The 22,170-nt window shown below is 34.7% G+C and overlaps 1 non-coding gene across 1 annotated transcript; it reads left to right on the forward strand.

The window, feature by feature from the left end:
- The first annotated feature begins 20,715 nt into the window (after window positions 1-20,715).
- Window positions 20,716-20,787, forward strand: TRNAQ-CUG. The gene has a single exon. It is a non-coding gene; the product is annotated as a tRNA-Gln (tRNA).
- The last annotated feature ends 1,383 nt before the right edge of the window (window positions 20,788-22,170 follow it).

Below are 22,170 nucleotides of genomic sequence, written 5' to 3' on the forward strand. Positions count from 1 at the left end.
AAGGTTTTGCCCTTGGAAGACCTTCCATGTACCATGATCACTCTATTTATAGAGTCATGTTTGCATGTTAATGCAAATTTGAGATCACCAAATTCTGACACTCAAAATTCCACTCAAATGTTTGGGATTATGTGGCAAGCATGCAACTTTGAGTTCACCAAATTTTGACACTCAAAATTCCATTAAAATTTGTGGGGTTTATTTGGCAAGCATGCCAGTTTGGTTAAACCAAATTTTGACACCTCAAAATTCCACTAACTCAAACATGGATTTTTCCATTAAATGAAGTCAAAATTTTGATTCAACAATTAATTTGAATTATTAATTTCAAATTAAAGTAATATTAAATGATTAATTAAACTATTTAATTAATATTTAATATTAATTCAAATGTCAATCTCAATCAATTCCGACAGATATTTGATTAAGATACTTAAATCTTATTTAAATATCTCAGATTCTCTCTTTTTGTTTAATTCGTAAATAAAACAAAAATGTGGTTAAATATATCGAATATATATAGTACATATTCCCTAATTTGAATTCGAACACTTCGAACTCACTCGTCACACTGTTCTATGGTTTAGTTCGATATGAGCTAGCAGAGGGACCTAATGGACCAATAGATCATGGGCTCCAACGATCCAAGATTAACCGGTTTAACTCATTAATCTTGTTAACTAACATTTGTTAACTACTAGAACACTCCACTATAGCCTAGTAGTTGCACTTCCCTCACTATAAATATATTTCTGTCCATTTAATATAACCATGATTAGTAAGTTGATCCTTCACAATTTACCATTTTACACCTGAAGTTACTTCTTGTTCCTTAGTCTCACTGATCCTCTAATAAATAATTTGTTTGTGGTTTAACAAGTAAACCGATCCCTCTCAGGCCAATGAGAGGGTGGGGCCCCTTGTTCAAGACCTGAAGTCAGTGCTTATGAGAACTACCTCTCTTCTATCCTTAAAAGTGGGTAGGAGTGAATTCCATCTTGCACCCCATGTCTCCAGCCATTCTCCCAATCTTACCCCTGAAATAGGAGGCCTATTGAGTCGGTGAACTTGAGCCACTCTCACCTATGCAAATCTAAGGATAATTCTGAATAAACAGGAGTTCATGGTTAGCTCAGGATTAAAATCGAGTTACCTAGGTCATCGAATGAAAAGAAAATCAGTTTTAGTAGTAAGCGACATTATAAAGTGAGAGTGATTTTCTTCATGGTCCGATCTTATGCAATACTCATTGCAAGAGACGCCCCCACTCATATGTCTCCACATGTACTAATTTAGTGATCACATTGTTTATGTCATATACAAACGTGGGCTGCATCCATATTGTCTCTATGATAAGGTACTCAGCCTTATCCCTATACTATAGATCATTTTGACTATATACATGAACTTGATCCACTCTTATGTCTCTACATATAGTTCAAGTAATCATTCTATAGTCAGAGTGTTCTTAGTTTATTGGATTTAGATTAATAATCGTAAAGTTCATTTTATTCAATAACAATATTTACTTAATAAACAATAATAATAACTTTATTGAAAATAGAATATGTTTTTGTTTACAAACTATGACTTTTAGGACATAAAACCCAACAACAGTCTTAACCTACGTTCATGGCTTCATGAGTTCCAAGCGACGTAGTCTTAACCCGCATCTAAAGGCTTGCCCTTCGATACCGTCCGCTAACCTATGCCCAAGGCTTCATGCATTTAAAGCGGCATAGTCTGAAAACCAACATCCAAGACTTCTTAAGTTCCAGGAGATGTAGTCTAATCCTGCATCAAGGGTTTGCCCTATGATACAGTCTGAACAAATAAGCTCAAGGCTTCATGCGTTCAAAGCAGTGTAGTCTAAGTCATGAGCACGTTGTACCGTGGGAGGCCTTACAAGTTTTTGATTCTTGGCTAGGGTAACTTACTATCTTCTTGTTCCATAGAATGACACTTTCATAATTATCCATATCATACGGGTAATTTGGTAATTTGCAACTTTCAGAATATTTTATTATTATTTTTTTATGATAAATTCATAGTTCTCCTAAAAAATTTCTTCATCTCTTGTTGGTCATTTTTTGGTCCTTGAGCATCTTGAAATTCCCACTAGATAAGGAATTAAATATCCGAAAAGTTCCTTAAAAATTGGAAAGTGACCTTTTCGTCCTTTTCGCTTAGGCTTTTATTCCCAATACTTCTCCAAAGGCCTTAGTCCTTAGAGTTACTCGTTAGTGTTTAGAAATGACTTGCTTAAGACCCTTTTCCTAGCTTAATCCTCTTAATTTCTTTATTGGATCCTTTTGGTCTTACGTGGGTGGCTTTGCTTCATTTTTTGGGTGTTACACCTTCTTACCTCGATCGACCACCAACAAACAACTAAAAAAGAAACGTAGAAATTTAAAATAAACAGACGACTGAATTCCTTAGGATGACACCCTCTATGACCTCATATTTCTCGAGCATCACATCTTATCTTGACCAATAGTCAACAAACAATTTAAAACTAAATGTAGAAATCCAAAATAAACAAACACGACTGGATACCTTGGGAAGATCCCCGCTGTTACTGCATAGTTCTGGAGCACTGCTTCTACAACACATGTTCATCGACAGCTCGATTCACATGAGTTACCACTAACATAGATATTTTGCTTCGAAACTCGGTCATACAACAAAAAATTTCATACATGACAAGTAAAACATGTGAATCAAGTATATTTTACAACACAAAATATCAAAGTAAGTTTTAAAAAACAAAAGCACATGTACTTAAAACAGACTCAGAAAAGGGTTCCTTGTTGTCTCGAGCCTGCTGGTCTCATCCTCGATTGGCCTGCAACTTCTTATTTGGCCAAAAAAGTTAAAATAATCTTGATAAGTAATTAATTTACTTAATAAATAGCTAACTTGTCATTCACAAGTTTATTACTTATCATTCTAGTTGTTCTTAAAGTTAATTCATAGTTTCTTTTCCTTAGATCATTTGTAAGTTAGTAAGATATTTCAACTACCTCTCCTTAGGTTACTTTTATATGGTTATTTAGAATTTTAGGACTAGTATGTAAGACTCACTCTCAATCAATTACTGTCCATCTACTAATTTCTTTAGCAGCATGTAACATCATATATACCAAAGGACAGGAATAGTCATTGTTCCTAACTTAGCACACACCGCGTCGGTCAAGAACTCTGCGAGGATTAGTAGACTACAATACTCATATTTTAAATCTTCCGATAATTTGTTTTGCGATAAATGGAAATGCAGCAAAAATGAGAATCAATATTTGGTTTACTATGGTTAGAAGAAATATCTCTCTGAAAGCACAAAATATTATGGACAAGGTCAACTAAATTGACAAGCATTGAAAGACCTTGATAGCATTTCCGACGGTTGCCTATTGTGTATGTATGTTACGTGACAAAATTTAGTGCATCTAGAGATATTTTTGCCCGCCATAATCTAGCTTTGAAGCCCCAAAGCCCCCCATCTCGCTTATATTTCTTCTTCCCCATTTTCTTCCCTACTCCTTCATTAGCACCCTCTTTCTTCCATTTTTTGTGTTTTTCTCACGGTGAATGGCTATCCATTTTCAGTGTTTGAGAGAATTTGCTACTTTTTGGGTTTTCTCTCTTTTTAAATATCTTTTTGTTTCCTTTGTTCATAAATTATGTTGTCAATTTAGGTTCATTTTGATGGTGTTAATATAACACGTGCAGAAGCAATTTGGATCTTAGGCACTCTAAGTACATCAATTATAGTAAATTAGCTAGCATGTTCAAAAGACTTGAAACTTAATGAGTTTGAATGCTGACCTTTTGTAGTTCAAATTCATTTTTCCTCACGAATGGTTTCGAACCACCACTAGTGTCTTTCCTACTATTCTTCGACCTTAGAACAGGATTGTGGAATCCGGTGAGTGATGAAACTTGATAGAAATTTAGTATAGGTAAAGAGAGAGTTTTGAGAGATTTTTTCAAAGTTCTAGAAAAAGAATTTCATGTACATTGATCACTCTATTTATAAAGTCATATTTGCATGTTCATGCAAATTTGAGATTACCAAATTTTGACACTCAAATTTTCACTCTAATTTGTGGGATTATGTGGCAAGCATGCAAGTTTGAGTTAACCAAATTTTGACACTCAAAATTCCACTAAAATTTGTGGGATTATGTGGCAAACATGCAAGCTTGGTTAAACCATATATTGATCCTCAATATTCCACTAACTCAAACGTGGATTTTTTCATTAGGTGGAGTAAACAATTTGACTTTCTTTATTTAAATACAACAATTAATTTCAAATCAAAATAATATTAAATGATTAATTAAACAATTTAATTAATATTTAACATTAAATAAAATGTCAATTTCAATTAATTTCAGCACATATTGATTATCTATCACTATTCATAATTAAAATATTTAAATCTTATTTAAATATCTTCAATTCTCTCTTTTTTGTTCAATTCATAACTAAAAAAAAAACGAGGTTAAATATATGTATATATTTAGCGTGTATTCCCTAATTCTAATTCGAACACTTCGAACTCACTTGTCACACTGTTCTAAGGGTTAGTTCGATATGAGCTAGCAGAGGGACCTAATGGACCTACATTTCATGGGCTCCAACGATCCGAAATTAACCCGCTAAACTCATTAACCTTGTTAACCAACATTCGTTCACTACTAGGACACTCCATTGTAGCCTAGTTGTTGCACTCCCCTCACTATAGATATATTTATGTCCATTTGATATAACCATGATTAGTAAGTCGATCCTTCACAGGTTGATCGTAACTAGAGCTGGGTCAATTTACAGTTTTACCCCTAAAGTTACTTTTTGTTCCTTAAGTCCCACTGATCCTCTAATGAACAATTGGAATGTGGTTCAACCACCAAACCGAATCCCTCTCGGGCCAATGAGAGGGTGGGGCTCCTTGTTCATGACTTGAAGTCGATACTTAAAGGAACAACCTCTCTACTATCCCTAAAAGTGGGTAGGAGTGAATACCATCATACACCCTATTTCCTCAACTATTCACCCAGTCTTACCCTTAATATGGGAGGCTTATTGAGTCGGCGAACTCGAGCCACTTTCACCCATGCAAATCTAAAGATAATTTCGAATAAACAGAAGTTCATAGTTAGCTCAGGATTAAGATCGAGTTACATAGGTCATAAATGAAAAAATCAGTCACAATAGTAAACGACATTATAAAGTGAGCGAGGTTTTCTTCATGGTCCGATCTTATGCAATACTCATTGCATAGGACGCTTCCACTCACATGTCTCCAGATGTACAATTTAGTGATCACATTGTTTATATCATATACAAAAGTGGGTCGCATCCATAGTGTCCCCAAAATAAGGTACTCAGCCTTATCCCTGTACTATATACGATTTTGACTATATACTTGAACTTGATCCACTCTTATGTCTCTACATATAGTTCAAGTAATCATACTATAGGCAGAGTGTTCTTATTTTATTGGATTTAGATTAATGATCATAACATTCACTTTAATCAATAGCAATCTTTACTAAGTAAACATCAATAATAACTTTATTGAAAACAGAATATGTTTTTGTTTACGAACCATGAGTTTTAGGACATAAAACCCAACACATTTGGGGTATGCCCAAATAAAAAAATAAGATTCAATTCAGGTTTAACACTCGAAGCTACCCCTAAAATGGATACTTCAAACACCTTAAAAGGGATACCTAAATTCAATTCGGCTCAAAGTTGCATTTACATTTTATTTCAAAGACCCGAAGCTACCCCTAAAATTACTAAAACATTATAACTCAATTCAAGGGTTTTGATCCAGTAGAAAAGGTTGGACGATAATATTACCTATGAAATCTCATCGAGAATGCTTGATTAAGACTAAGTAACAACGTTAGAAAACTCAAAGATACCCCGAAAATGAACTAAAAAATTATAATTCACTGAAAATTATTAAAACATTATAACTCAATTCAAGGGTTTTGATTCAATAGAAAAGGATGGATAATCTTACCCATGAAATCTCATCAAGAATGCTTGATGATTAGAAATCACGAACCTCCATAATAGTATGATATTGTCCACGTTCAGAAATAAGTTCTAATTGTTTTACTTTTGGTTCCATAAAAGGCAACACACCCTAGACATCACACCAATGGAAATAGTAATTCTTACGTATAACAATAAGCAGTTAGGATGGCCTATTGGCTTGTTGGCATTCCCCTTTCCACACCCTATTGGCTTGTTGAGTGGGCATCATCGTATTGCCTGAAATGATTCTCACATAGGCTTGTAGTGGGATTTATTTGAGTTATCGGTGCTACTGGAGGTGCGCAGCCTGAGGTAGCACAACTTAAGGTGCGTCCACCCTAGTCACTAAACCTTCACGAGGTGGGCTATCTTCACCTCCACCTTTTCCTCTACCTCTAATACAGGGTCATCTCCTTCCTCGTCGTTCTTTTTAGTGTCCTTTATGTGGCAGGATGCTAAAACCAATATATAATTTCTTAAGTCTATATCTCTCTAATATAAATTGCATCATATCACATTATAATCACAACATATAATTTAGTAAACATGACATATTCATAAAAATACAACTAGGTAAATCATATAGTTAGAGCTCCACATATTTAATACTAAATTACATTCAATATTAGTAAACAAAAAAAAGTACATGCAATTAAAGACATGTCTTTATCTTATCTTATACCAGACATACTTGATGGTGACAGGACATCAATGGTGAAATCATGGAATGTGGCAAGCCTATCTCGTAGGCAAGTCAACCGAATCTATAACCTAGAGCTCTGATACCAACGGTAACGACCCTAGATTTCTATTAGCCTAAAGTTGCCACTTTCATCATATCCTATGCTCTTAGACGAAATTAAGCATTTAAACTTCATCTTAAAATAGTGTCATGGACTTACTCATTTGAAAGCATCTTTAAAACAACATAAAGATATAGTAACTAAAACCATTAAAACATCAAAGTAAAAATGCCCTATACTAACCTATGCCTAAGAAAATTAAATACAACTATTCTATGCACGTGTCATTATCTCTATTTGTGATGTCCTCGTCAGTTGTATAGGGGTGTCTAGCCCTTACCTAATATAGAAATAGCACAAGGCTTGAGTATTTTAAGGAATACTTGACCCCACTATTGAGGCTAGGGAATGCAAACACATGAAACTAATGATCTTAGGAATCTATTATTAAAAATATCATAGTGGTGGCCTCCAGTCTGGAAAAAATTGAATGTGTAGTACTTCCATACACATGACTCACACGGGTGAGCGTGGATCTCCAGACGGTTCGCACCCTTTGGACCGATCATATTCGAGCTAACTGTCTGTAGTAACGTTTGGAGGTCAGCAGACCCCTGAGTTTCAAGCAAGACATGATGATGACCATCATCGTAGTGTACGCATCCGTACTCATCATCATAAATGGGAAGTAACTTGATGTATATGTATAAACAAAATACATGAAGTCCCTATGGTTTTTCATCTTTAGAACATCTTTATGACCTAACCCTATATACACTTCACATATTACTCTAAGTAATATGCATGCCTTGCCCTTTATACGTTCACCATCATTAACATTGGCTAGGGTTGTATCTTAGAAAAACTCAATCTCATAGTGCATCATGGCATTTAATACATGCACCACGTCTTAATACGGAATAATGTCATATTAATCAATCTTATAATCTTCCATCTTACATCGTCATGTTATCATGCATCATCATCATCATATCATCATGATACAACGTCATCATATAACATAATATAACATCATATAGCATCATCAAATAGCATCGTCATAGTCACCACCTCATTAAATATAAAGCATAAATCAAGTCGTCTAACTTAGCCGATAGTAAGGCCACTTACTTGGTTGGTATTGGCCGACATTTTCTCTAAACTCAAGTACGTTTGAATTTTGTCTCTCGAAGTTACTCCAAGTGTTGTCAGGAGTTGTTTCCTATTAAAACGTCCATCTCATTTCGTTAGTAATTTACATTTCTAATCTAATTTAACTTGAACTTCAGAAATAAGACGTTATACTGAACTTAAATATTTCTATTAGAGTAAAAATAAGCTTTGGGAGGGCAAACAACGTAAAGGTCGTTGTCAAAATGTCAAACCGAGCCTAATACGCCATTTTTTAGCCTAGGACTCCGAGATGCCGAGCGGAAGGAGCCGATGTATGCAACAGTGTCCCTGTCGCTGAGAGACAATGACATATGAGCAAGTTTCGAATTGGTTCGAGGTGCAGGTCTCGAATGTTCATATGGGTGCACAGGTCTGTGCAGTGGATCTGTGGGTTGGGCTGTGTTCTATGCATTTAGGCTTGAATGTGTGTTTTTGGGCAAAGCACAGAGGAACTAGACTACTGGACTAGTTGTTGGTGGGTATCAGGTTGTGGTGTTGGGTATCTAGTTACTATACCAAACTGGGTATGGGATTGCATGACTAGAATGAGGTTGCGGGTATTCGAGTTTGGATCCGAGCAGATGGACTTCGTCTTCTCCACTCGTTTTCACGCATTTTCCTTTCTTCATTCCTTTGTATCAAAACTCATTGTCTACATCCTATTTCTTCTCCTTCTTTCTCATGGTGTTAACAGTCTTTGTAAGTTTGATCCTACCCCTCTATCTCACTAGTGTTGTGTACGTTGGATCCCATGGTCGTCATCTCGACATCGTCATTTGTGCAGAGGTGCCTTGCCTTTACCTAAAAAATAAGAGCAGCGCATGTCTTTAGTATTTTAAGAAATACTCATTAAGTAACCCCACTACTAGTATAGGGTAATGCAAACACGTGAAATCATGGTTATCATAAAATATCATTTCATGGCCTTGGTCTCATATTCGTTTCGGGTAGAATTTGATGTGCAGTACTTCTCTACTCACAACTTACATACACAAACATTAACTTGGCTTCAACTAGCATACGCTCACGCCATTGGTATACCATGGAAGGAAGGGAGTGCACATAGTATTGTGGTGTCTACAATATCGTATCATAACATCATTGTGAACATAAATATCGTAAGGTACGTGTCAATACTAATCATGACGGGGAGGTATTTCGGTACACATGAACATATAATATGAATTAGATCCCAATAGTTTAAAATAATGGCATATAACTATGAATAAGGTAGTGTACAATGTAATACCATACTTTCATATCATGTCACGTTCCTCAATGACATAACGTGTCAATATGATATTCCATAACTTATATATCTCATCATTACGATAAGTCATAACATATTAAGCAAATATAACAATCAAAAGGTATGACACTTGTAACCGTCAATAGGCATGCGCCGCTGAGCTCACAATTAATTAAACAAGTTACCTCTAATTTACCTTCAATTCATAATAAGCTTATTCTCGTTGCTGAGCTAACAATTAATCAAACTATTCACTTCTAATTTACCTTCAATTCATAGTAAGCTTATTCCCAACACTATAAGGTTATTCCCAACTCTAACTAACTATGCTATTCCAGGTAATTATTTGTAATAGCTCAAGCCCACCACACCCTTATAAGGAATGTTTCATCTCTTTCTCCAACAAATGTTGGATCTCACAATCCACTATACTTGGGGGCCATTCCAGGTAATTATTTGTAATAGCTCAAGCCCACCACACCCTTATAAGGAATGTTTCATCTCTTCTCCAACCAATGTTGGATCTCACAATCCACTCTCCTTAGGGGCCAGCGTCTTCGCTGGCACACCGCTTTGTGACTAACTTTGATAGCGTTTGTAATAGCCCAAACCCACCGCTAACAAATATTGTCCGCTTTTGCCCATTACGTATTGTCATCAGTCTCACAATTCTAAAACGAGTCTATTAGGGAGAGGTTTCCACACTCTTCTAAGAAATGTTTCGTTCCCATTTCCAGCCCCTAAAAAATATTGTCCATTTTTTCCCATAACAAATTGTCGTCAGAATCACAGTTCTAAAACACGCTACTAGAGAGATGTTTACAGATACTCATAAGTTATTCTTCATTCTCCTCTCAAACAATGCGGGATCAGAGGGCTTGGGTTCAAATCCCACGTATGACAACTCAAATAAAGGTAAAATAAAAATACAATTGTCACGACATGATTTTCCAAGCATCTAAGAAATTTAGTGTTCTTCAAGTTTACCCTTAGGCCCGAATCTCAAGGACACTGTGATTTTCTGTACCGCCTGGATGCATAACAAATGGTGAGTTGTGAGCCTCCAACAATATCTCATTCCTTAATTCCTCCATTGTTGGAATATATATGCGTCCTTGACATAACCCTTCAAAGAAACTGTCTACTCGACCTACTATTAACTGACTCATAATATACATATATATATTTGGTATGTTTTGGTATTCTTGTAAGATATTCACCAACTAAACCTACTATTAACGGACTCATACCAAATATATATATATATATATTTGGTATGTTTTGGTCTTCTTGTAAGATATTCGCCAACTAATCTCGAGTTGCAAGTCATCTAATCTTCTAGGAGTCATATATTACATATTTTCCAACTCACCTATTGCAATTTGAATCGATAGTAGGGGAAATGGTAAGAGCATAACTAAATTACCTCATTTCTGGTATGCTTAGAAGAGTTAAACTGCGTGGCACCAATGGTCGGGAATAGCTTAGTTGCTAAATAGGGCACAACTGTAATAACTTAATTTTAAAGACTTCAAAGCACAACTATAATAACTCAATTTTCAAGACTTCAAATCCATTATTCATGACACGTCTTGACACAAAAAAAAATTCATAAAAATTGGAACGAGATTCGACAACTAAGGACAACAATTCGTAACACATAGAACTGACATGACAAAGAAAAAATTTGATGAAAATTGGATCAAGATTCGAAAAATATGGACAACAACTCGTACACATAAAACTGACGGCTAGAGACGACCCTCCTCTATGACCTTAACTAACAATTAGTGATCACCCAAAAAGAAAAAGTAATATCTAGTGCAACTAAATAAGTAACCTACTTGTAGGCGGTAATCGAATCCTTGATCGAGCGAGTTGCCACGGGTTTTTCTCTAGGTTATAGAAAGTTCAGGTGTAAATTATATGTAACGACCCTAGTTTTCTAGGGACTTAGAGTCACTAGAATATGCATGATGTAACTACTTTATGTGAAAATATTTTTTACATTATGTTTTTGTATTGAAGCTACCCCTAAAAAGAACACAATATTATTATTAAGAATGCTAGATTAAGACTATGTAACAATGTTAAGGAATCATGAACCTACATAATGACATTGTCCACTTTGGTTGGAGGGTTAAATTTTTCCACATACTAAAATGGAATGATTCATTCCCATTGCTAAAAAGAGAGATGAACCTCCCACCCTTACAATTGCTAATTATAGTTAATGTTTGGTTCCCATCTCCAATTGCTAGCAGATATTGTTTGTTTTGGCGTGTTACGTGTGGTCGTAAGTTTAAAAGTTTTAAAACGCGTCTTTTAGGGAGAGGTCTCCACACCCTTACAAGGAATGCTTCATTCCAACCAATGTTAAGTCTTATAATAAATAGTTAGGATGGTTGAGTGGTTGAAGGTGTTAGGACGTAGTTTTGGTCCTTGTGAGAGTGTGTGAGTTGAAATCCCATTGTCAATTCAAAATTTCTACTTAAAATGTTTTCCACTACCTTAAGGAATGAACTCATTCCTATTAGTAGAATGTCCGACCTTGTTGTTAAAGGCCGCACGCTCTAACCAATTGAGTTATTACAGCTAAGAGCTATTCCAACTAATCGTTTGTAATAGCTCAAGTCCACCATTAGTAAATATATTCAGCCTTGGCTCGTTACGTATTATTGTCAACTTCACGGTTTTAAAATGCATCTATTAAGGAGTGGTTTTCACATCCTTACGAGGGATGTTTCTTCCCCTCTCCAACCTACGTTCAACCAACCTACGTTCAATCTCACAATCCATCCGCTAAGAAATATTGTCCAATTTTGTCCATTACATATCACCATCAACCGAACAATTCTAAAACGAGTCTACTAGGGAGAGTTTTCTACATCCTTATAAGGAATGTTACATTCCCCTTTCCAAAGGCTAAAAAATATTGTCCATTATTTCCCGTTATATCGCGGTTAGAATCACAATTTTAAATCACGTCTACTAGAGAGATATTTAAAGACTCTTATAAGTTTTACTTCATTCCCCTCTCCAACCAATGCGGGATCGAGGGTGTGCGTTCATATCCCACTTCTAACAACTCAAATAAAGGTAAAATAAAAATACAATAGCTTATCATTATTGAAATCAATTGAACACATTAGAGATTTAAAATGGCCACGACATGATTTTCCAAGCTTCTACAAAAGTTAGTATTGTTCAAGTTTACTCTTATGCTCGAATCTCAAGGACACTCTGATTTTTTGTACTACCTAAGTGCATAGCAAATGATGAGTTGTGAGCCTTTGTCAATATCTCGTTCCTTAATTTCCCACTGCTGGAATACATAGCCTCCTTAATTCCTTCATTACTGGAATACATTGGCATCCTTGACATAACTGTCCTTCATCTTAGGATTTAGAGAAACTGTCCACTAGGTTCTCTATTCACTGACTCATAATGACCTATATTAAAAAAAATAAGCTTCGGAAAGGTAAAAAGCGTAAAGGTTGGTTTAAAAATGTCAAATCGGGCCAAATATGTCGTTTTTTAGCCTCGAATTTTGAGAAGCTGAGCCGAAGGGGCTGGTGTATGCAGTAGTGACCTTGTTGTTGAGGGATATTCACACGAGCAGGTCGCGAAGTGGGTCGAGGCACAAGTCTTGAATGTTTATGTGGGCACACAGGTTTGTGTAGTGGATAATGGGTTGGGTCGTGTTCTGCGTATTTTTGGTTCGAATGTGGGTTTTTGGGCCAAGCCCAGAGGAACCAGACTATTGGATTGGTTGCTAGTGGGTATCTGATTGCATTGTTGGGCTGAAGCTTTGTATTTTATGTTACTAGATCAAACTAGGTATGGGGTTGCTTGGCTATAATGAGGTTGCGGGTATTTGGGTTTGGGTCTGACTAGGTGGACTTCATCTTCTCGACACCTCACCTCGATTAGGGTTGCTTGTGGGTTTTGGGTTGTGAGTTGGATCTCGGGTCGGACTTCGTCTCCCTCACCCCGATTACTAGAGAATTTTTCGGTGACTCTCTCTCTCTCCTTAGTCACGTCGTTTCGACGTCCTTTTTTCTCCTCTTTCCTCCATTTTCGAGTCTCCTCCTCCCCCTAATCCCGTTTATGGTGTTTGTTTGGTTCGTAAGGGCCTAAACTCTCAAATCTTAGAGGGTTTGAAAATCCAACGTTCTGACTTCCTTACCCAATCTCGGGCCTAAAATTTTATTTGACTTTGCTCCACGACTTCTGTTTGGCGCTTTCGACTCAAGATACCAGTTTTTAACCTTGTTTGTCATTTTTAGACCCAATCCTACAATTGGTTATTTTCTTGAAGTCGATTTTGACATTTCCAAAAGATTTTGAGATGAGTACGATCATTGTTTCAAATAACTAAAATATTATAAGAAAAATTATAGGTTTACTTACCCATAGTAGCTAGACGTGGTCATTTGATCTGTGCTAATTCAGTGTCGTGAACTCACATAGGTTTACTTGGATTTTAAAGGACAAAATTGAACCAACTTCAAGTATGATTTTTGGACTTCAACTTAGCTACCTTGGTAAGTGATTTCACAACTATCCGAAGTTGGTTTGACTTCTCTGAGTGCTAACGAATAGTGGGTAGCTTTGGTGGGTTTAGTTTTAACATGGAGGTCAGTGAGGAGGAAAAACATTAAGGATATGGAGAAGGTGTCCGAAAGAGGAGAGAGTTTTGATACTATTTGGATTGGGAAAAGTAGAATGTCTTCTACTTTAATGGTAAGAATACAACTAGCTCTTGAAAATAGTCACCTCTTCCTTGATTATTTTTCTTCTTAATTGTTGGGACGTTTTCTTCATTGTGTGGAATGTGTAATGAGAGAAAGAACGTTTAAACAAACGATATAATCGATATATTTTTTTACTCTTGAAGTGTAAAGTTGTCGAAACGATTCTTTTATTAACTTCTCTGGGTTGTATTAAAAGAGAAATAAATACTACTATTGATGATGTCATAGATAAACATTGAGACCAAAGATTAAGAGTTATTGGGCTCTCGATCATGGCTACAACAAAGTGAAGCCTTTATAATGAACTTAATATTGTACGAGCCAATTTGCTCCATATGAATGATTAAAATGATAACTTTTTTAATGATCACATTGGGTCCGAAGTTTAGAGAGAGGTAAGAAAAATATATTTGATTTTGAATTTTTTTTTTCAAAAGCTTCGAAAATTGTATAAATAGTGTGCATCAAATGACAATATAGTGCTTTCTATATAAGACCAAGAGAATCTTTACAAAATTACTAATTTAAGTGTCTTTTGGGTTATCCTTTTAATGTGATAGTGAATATAAGTAAAAAAGTTGATTAGTTTAATGTGTTAGGTTTTAATTAAAATGCAATCACATACAATCATGGTGCGACCTATCTTTTCATAAGACATCATGACTTTATTCTCTACTTCAAGTTCGAGTAAAGTTTAATGTGTAGTACTTCTCTATTCACACCACATATACATACATGGACCCACTAAGTGAGCTCATATACATACCTCTGGGTCTGACTGTAGGTTAGTGTACACCCACATTGTCTGAAGCCACAAAGGGAAATAAGCATGCATAATATCATCGTGTACAAGATAAGGAAGTGTACACATGTGTACTAATCATAACAAGTAAGTATTTCAATACATGTGACATGCAAAATGCATGAGGTCTCACAGTTACGAATTATGATATATAATTATGATGCAAATCATACATCCATTCTTTTTATGACATAGTGTTCCTATGAGACATGCATACGTATACGGAACATATCTTTTATGGTTAATCTACATGGCTTGTCAATGACTCATAGGCACAGCGTGAACATGTTAACCTAATATGCATGGTGTAATATATGGAGGTTCATGCATTATCATCCATATCACAACGTAGATTCACAGCATAGTATCATTCATATCATAATATAAAGTGTCACATAGAATAACACATATTAACAAGGGCTACAAGACACTTGTCATTCATACAACATAAAAGTAATCCAACGTGGCCCATAAGAATCAATAGTTTTACTTTTATGTTCAAGATGTGTGACTAAACTGAAACTATCAAACTAAAACTTACCTTATGTAATAACTTCAACTAAAACTTACATTACATTATGTAATAACATATGTGCAAAATATGATATTATCAACTTACAAACTAATTAATTTAGCGGTCCTAAGATTCTAACAAACTCGTAGCATTCCACATTCCTAGATGTCAGAAGTTCATGTTTATCTTCTCTTATTAATTCTCCTTTTCTATTCAAGGTACATATGTGCAAAATATGTTGTTATCAACTTACAAACTAATTAATTTAGTGCTCTAAGATTCTAATAAACTCGTAACATTCTTTATTCCTAGAGAAGTGGACACCATAAATTCCTAGTGGTTCGACATTATTAGAGGAGTGATCATCCTAAAGAAATGGTAGCCATTTCAACCCTAGAGAAAAGGTCTAGTATAACAATCTTTAACAATTTCTCCCTTAAACTGATTGCATGGTTGCCTTCAGTTTACTCGCCGTACTACACACATACCCATTGACTCATGTAGTTTTATGAACGCGTCCAGCTTTAGTAGTTTGGTCATAATATCTACAACTTGTTCTTGTGTGACACAATGCTTCAGCTCAATAACTCCATCTCTCGTCAAATCACGCAAGAAATGAAACCTCACATCAATGTGTTTACTACGTCCATGCATGATTGGATTCGTGGATAGCTTAATAGTGTAACTGTTATAAAATAACATAGTTTTTCATAAACTCTCCTCATCCACACCCCACGACAAGCACAAGAGGTGGCTGCCACAGATTCTGCTTAAGTAGTAGCAAAGTAACTACAAGTTATTTTTTTGGAGACCAAGACACAACTCCATCACTGAGTAAGAACACATAACTAGAAGTGTTTTTCCTGTCTTATATATTTCATTCATAATCACTGTCAGTATATGCTATCAACTCTCCATTACCCCTTTTCCAATAAAAAACTCCCAAATCTACAGTACCTTTTAAGTATCTCAACACCCTTTTTGCAGCTTGCAAATGCAACGCTGTTGGATTTGCCATAAATTTACAAATGACAACACCCTTTTTGCAGCTTGCAAATGCAACTCTGTTGGATTTGCCATAAATTTACTAATGAGAGACACTGCATACATTAAATCCAACCTTGTTGCAATTAGATACATTAAATTCATCCTTTGTTAGTCTAACCGTAGGAACAACATGGTTTTTCAAACTATTAGTCCAAAACTTCTTTTGCATACTTTCTCTAACTAATATAAATGTCTTCAACATTTTGTAAAATCTCTACACCTAGAAAATATTTCATTTTTTTTCAAATCTGTCATTTCAAATTGAAGTTTCATAAAATTCTTGAACTTAACAAACATGCTCTCATCATTACTAGTAAAAATTAGATCGTCAACATATAGACTAACAATCAAAATTTTACCTCTATCTCCTGTTTGTATGAATAAAGTAAGGTCACAGTTGCACCTCTCAAATCTTTCTTCGATAAAATGTTCTTAAAGTTCACTAAATCATGCACGTAGGGCTTCTTTAAGACCATATAATGTCTTCAATTTGTATACCTTGTATTCTTGACATTTTTTCTCATAACCTTGTGGTTGCTCGAAAGACGGCTTCTTTTAACTCTTCATATAAGAAAGCACTTTTCACGTCAAGCTGATACACGTTCCAACTATTCCGAGCTGCTAAAGCAATTATCATTCGAATACTATCCCACCTAGCCACAGGTACAAATGCCTTGGTATAGTCTATACCATGTTGTTGTGCATAACTTTTTGCTACCAACGTAGCCTTCTACTTGTCAACTTCGCCATTTTCTTTGAGTTTGATTTTGAAAACTCACTTTACTCCACTCTTCTTCATTCGTCTAGGAAAATTTGTCAACTCCCAAGGCTCATTTCGTTCGATGGCTTCATTCTCTAAGTCCATTGTAGCTCACCATTTTGAACTTTGAACAGCTTCTTCAAAGGTAGTCGAATCTATAGTTGAGGTTAATAGAACTAAATTGTTGTGCTCAGCTTCTTAAGAAAATTCTCCCTTGCTCACATAATCTCCATCCATAATGGTGCTCTTCTATTCCTCACTTTGGGTGTGCTTTAGATGGATCATTGGAATATATATTAACTTCCCCTTCTTCTTCTACTATCACCTCCTCTTCAGATTCTTCCTCACTCTGATCATGTTCGCTTTCTTCTATATTACTATCTTTCCATTCGTGGGTATCAAGTTCAACTTCTTCGTTAGTTTTACCTGAATTCCAACATTTGTTTTCTTCAAAAATCACCTCTCTGCTTGCAATTATCTTCTTGGACACTAGAACATAGAGTCTATTTGTTTTAGACTCTTCACTCATCCCTAGTAGCACACACTGAAAATTTTGATCATCTAACTTCTTTCTCTTACCGTCTGATACATGAACACGGTCAATGTATCCAAAAACTAAAAAATAATTAGTATTAGGTTTTGCGCCACTTCAAGCCTCCTCTGAAGTCATATTTTTCACTACCACTGTAAGACTTCTATTAAGCACGTGCAATGTCCAGTTTACTGCTTCTGGCCAAAAATTCTTTGGAACTTGCTTCTCTGATAATATACTTATAATCATGTTCATGATTGTTCTGTTCTTGCGCTCATCTAGACTCGCTATAAGTTTTCTACTGATACCATTACATGTACCAGTTACAGCCTTTGTCTTGTTCTCCATAAACTTCTCTTTGGAAATGCATCCCTATGTTGCTTTCCCACCATGCAATCAATGTATATTTTAGACGATGTTTTCACTGGGGTAACTCTCTAACCATTTGTTTATGTTGCAATGTTCTCAAACCTTTGAAACATAGATGCCCATATCTGCGGTGTCAAATATGAATGTTGTCTTCTATAATTGTTTGGAAGCAAGTGGCGGTTTGCCGCATGAGTCTTGCAAGTAATATGAACATTTTATTTGCAGACATTGTTGTTTGCAGAATAAGTTCCTTATTGGGAAGATAGATTTTGCATCTCCATGCTGTATCAAAATAGATACCCCTCTTTGTTGCAATTATCCAAGACTTAATAGATTGTTTTTAAACTTGGGTATATAAAAACCATCAGTAATTACCTTAACGCCAACAACTTGCAATCTAATGTTATCTTTTCCTAACACTGCCATCTTGAAATTATTTTAAGCTTCACAGATTGTCGGAACTCGTTGTCAAAATCTGAGAATCATTCCTTGTTTGAACACATATGATTGCTACACCTCAAATCAAGGAACCAAACATCTTCCCTCCTAAATTGATTGAGCTCAACATAGGATATCAGCAACATTTCTCTTCATCCCCAAGTTCATTATAATTGGCTTCTTTTTCCAATTGAGAACACTCATATCTAAAGTGTTCTAACTGATGACATTTATAACACTCAACTGTACTTTTGTTGAATGAATGTCTACATCTTCCTCTTCCTCTACCTCTTCCTTGAAAAGCTTCGCGAGCTCGATCACCTCCTTTTCCATCGAATCTATAATCGTATGTCACCTTTAGTTCTTGTTCATCACTTACTCATTCATCGATTGTTAAAGTGTCTAAGTTATTAGACTCTTCAATAAAACATATAACATAGTCAAATCTTGAGGTGATTGATCTTAAGATTTTTTCAATAATCACTATTTGTTTCATGTTTCGCTATGAATTTTCATCTTGTTTACAATGGTGAGACTTCAAGCAAAATATGCACAAACACTCTCGCCTTCTTTCATCTGTAAGACTTCAAACTTTTTCGTAAGAGCTTAGAGTTGTGCTCTTTTGACTCTTGTGGAACCCTGATACTTCTACTTCATAGAGTCCCAAATTTGTTTTGCAGCATCTCTATTAAGATCGTTCCCATAGTAGTTCGATCAATGGCTTAGAACAAAATAATTCTTGACCTTCAAGTCTTTCAACTCAGGGTATGCAATTGTGTTTGTTGTGCTTCGATAATCTCTTCTGGCTACGACAGGGATTCCGGTCTCCACCAAGAACCAATATTCCTTTCAACGAAGAAAGTTTGCATAAGCATAGACCAATGATCATAGTGGCCATCAAACTTAGGAATTGTTGGTAGAACGAAATTGGTTTCAGCTGCCATATTTTGAATCTCTTTCAACTCACTATTCAAGAAAAAAGGCTGCAGTTTCTTCTTCTCACAATTCCCTTCCAGGCGATCGGAAAATAAAGAAATAGTTAATATATTCAAGATAATTACGTATTTACAAAATACCGTCTCAATTCATCCTATTTCATCAGATTCGGGATGTGATATGGTTCCGAAGGATGAACTAGATATGGACAGTTCCAATAAGATTTCATTCTTGAACAAAAATCGATTTATTTATTTATTTCATCTATTCCATGACCGGAACAGGAGGGGATACACGTTACACCACGATTTTGAATCAGAAGAGAGATTTCAAGAAATGGAAGATCTATTCACTCTATCAATAACCGAGCCGGATCTGGTGTATCATAAGGGATTTGCCTTTTCTATTGATTCCTACGGATTGGATCAAAAACAATTCTTGAATTAGGTCTTGTATTGTAGCTCTGATACCAAATGTTGTATACACACAAACTAAAACTCTAAAATCAATTGTGTTATCAAACATTACTTGGTCGACTTTTATAGGCTTACAAACTAACAAATTTAGGAAGGATAAAATTAGCAACTCAAAAAATAAGAAATTCAAACCCCCACTAATAATTTAATTTAGTTGTCCTCACATTTCTACAAATGTACATCCTAATTAAATGGTGGCTATTTCAACCCTAAAGAAAAGGTCTAGTATGACCATTTTTAATAATCTAGGTCTTGACAATCTATATTTTATTTGCATGTCCTTAGAATGCGAGTTGAGATTCTCAACCTAACTCACATTGGAGAATAACTTTCGTTGTTTTTTCTTTTCTCACTATTAACTTTGTATTTATTAGAGATTGTATTAACAAGTTGAGAACGACCCCACTAAGTAACTGTTTGGATCTAAATAGTCATTGATATATTAATAAGTAGCACATGGATTTCATTATTGTCTTCTTTTTATAAAAATAGGGTAAACACAAATAATTTGATTTTTTTACTTCCATAATGTTACCTAGAATATTCAAATAAACTATTAAAAAATATGGATGGGGAAAAACTTATTAAATAAGTATCTTTTTCTTAAGTTAAATTTATTTCAAAATAACCTTTTTGTGAACTTTATCAAAGTGGATGAAAATGAGTGAAGAAGAATGGTTGAATAATTGTACAAATGTTCTAATAAATTAATTGATTTTATTGGGCTGAAACTCTATCAAATACAAAACTAAAAACAAAGACACAAATCATTTTCAAAATTTAGAGATCTATAAGAAACAAATAAGATACTATTATTCTTTTTAAAGTTCATAGATTTATAACGAACAAATCTTGAAAAATTTGTGGTCCCATGGTCTAGTGGTTAGGACATTGGACTCTGAATCCAGTAACCCGAGTTCAAATCTCGATGGGACCTTTTCTATATTTCTCTACTTAAAAGTAAAAGTCACATACATAATAGATATAAAATTAAAACTTAATGATACTAGATATAAAACTCAACTTTACATTTATTAAAGAAATTGATTTTAATGTGTTAGAAACTCTATTAGATATATATAAAGTAATTAACTTGACATATTATATATTGTTTAGAGATATAAAGTTGAAAGTGTATAAAAATATTATAAGACACAAATTTTATGAAGATGTATGGTTCCATGGTCTTTCGATACAAAAATGAATTTGATCCTTATTAAAAAAAAAAGCTGAATTTTGTTTCCTTAGGTAACCTTATCTATGACATATTAACTCCCAATTTCTTCATTAAAAGCCCTAACTTAATCTTCTAAAGCTAAAGAAAGGCTCAATTTTGAAGAAAATGGATTGTAAGTAAGACTTTGATCCTTACAACCTAATTTTAAACGAAAATAATTTTCTTCAATTTGACTTACTGAGTCTTGTTTGAAGGTGTTAATATAACACATGCAGCGGAAGCAATTTGGATCTTAGGCACTTTTAGAACATCAATTATAGTAAATAACTAGCATGTTCATAAGTATTAAAACTTAATGAGTTTGAATACTAATTTTTTGTAGTTCAAATTAATTTTTCTCACGAACCGGTTTCGAACCACCACTAGTATCTTCTCCACTATCCTCCGGTCCTAGAACGGGATTGTGGAATTCGGTGAGTGACTTAAACTTGGGAGAGATTTTGTATATATGAAGAGAGTGTTTGTGAGAGGTTTTTCTCAAGGTTTTTCACCAAAAAGAAGACCTTTCATGTATTATGATTACTCTATTTATAGAGTCATATTTGCATGTTCATGCAAATTTGAGATCACCAAATTTTGACTCTCAAAATTTCACTCAAATGTTTTGGATTATGTGGCAAACATGCATGCTTGAGTTAACCAAATTTTGACACTTAAAATTCACTCTAATTTGTGGGGTTTATTTGGCAAGTATACAAGTTTGGTTAAACCAAATTTTGACACCTCAAAATTTCACTAACATGGATTTTTCCATAAAATGAAGTCAACATGTTGACTTTCTTCATTTTGATTCAACAATAAATTTGAATTATTAATTTCAAATTAAAGTAATATTAAATGATGAATTAAACTATTTAATTAATATTTAATATTAATTCAAATGACAATCCCAATTAATTCCGACACATATTTGATTAAGGTATTAAATCTTATTTAAATATCTCAGACTCTCTCTTTTTTGTTTAATTCGTAAATAAAACAAAAATGTGGTTAAATATATCGTATATATGTAGAGCATTCTCCCTAATTTGAATTCGAACACTTCGAACTCACTCGTCACACTGTTCTATGGTTTAGTCCGAT

Source organism: Cucurbita maxima, unplaced genomic scaffold (genome assembly GCF_002738345.1).
Source record: "Cucurbita maxima cultivar Rimu unplaced genomic scaffold, Cmax_1.0 Cma_Scf00055, whole genome shotgun sequence".
Classification (NCBI taxonomy): Eukaryota; Viridiplantae; Streptophyta; class Magnoliopsida; order Cucurbitales; family Cucurbitaceae; genus Cucurbita; species Cucurbita maxima.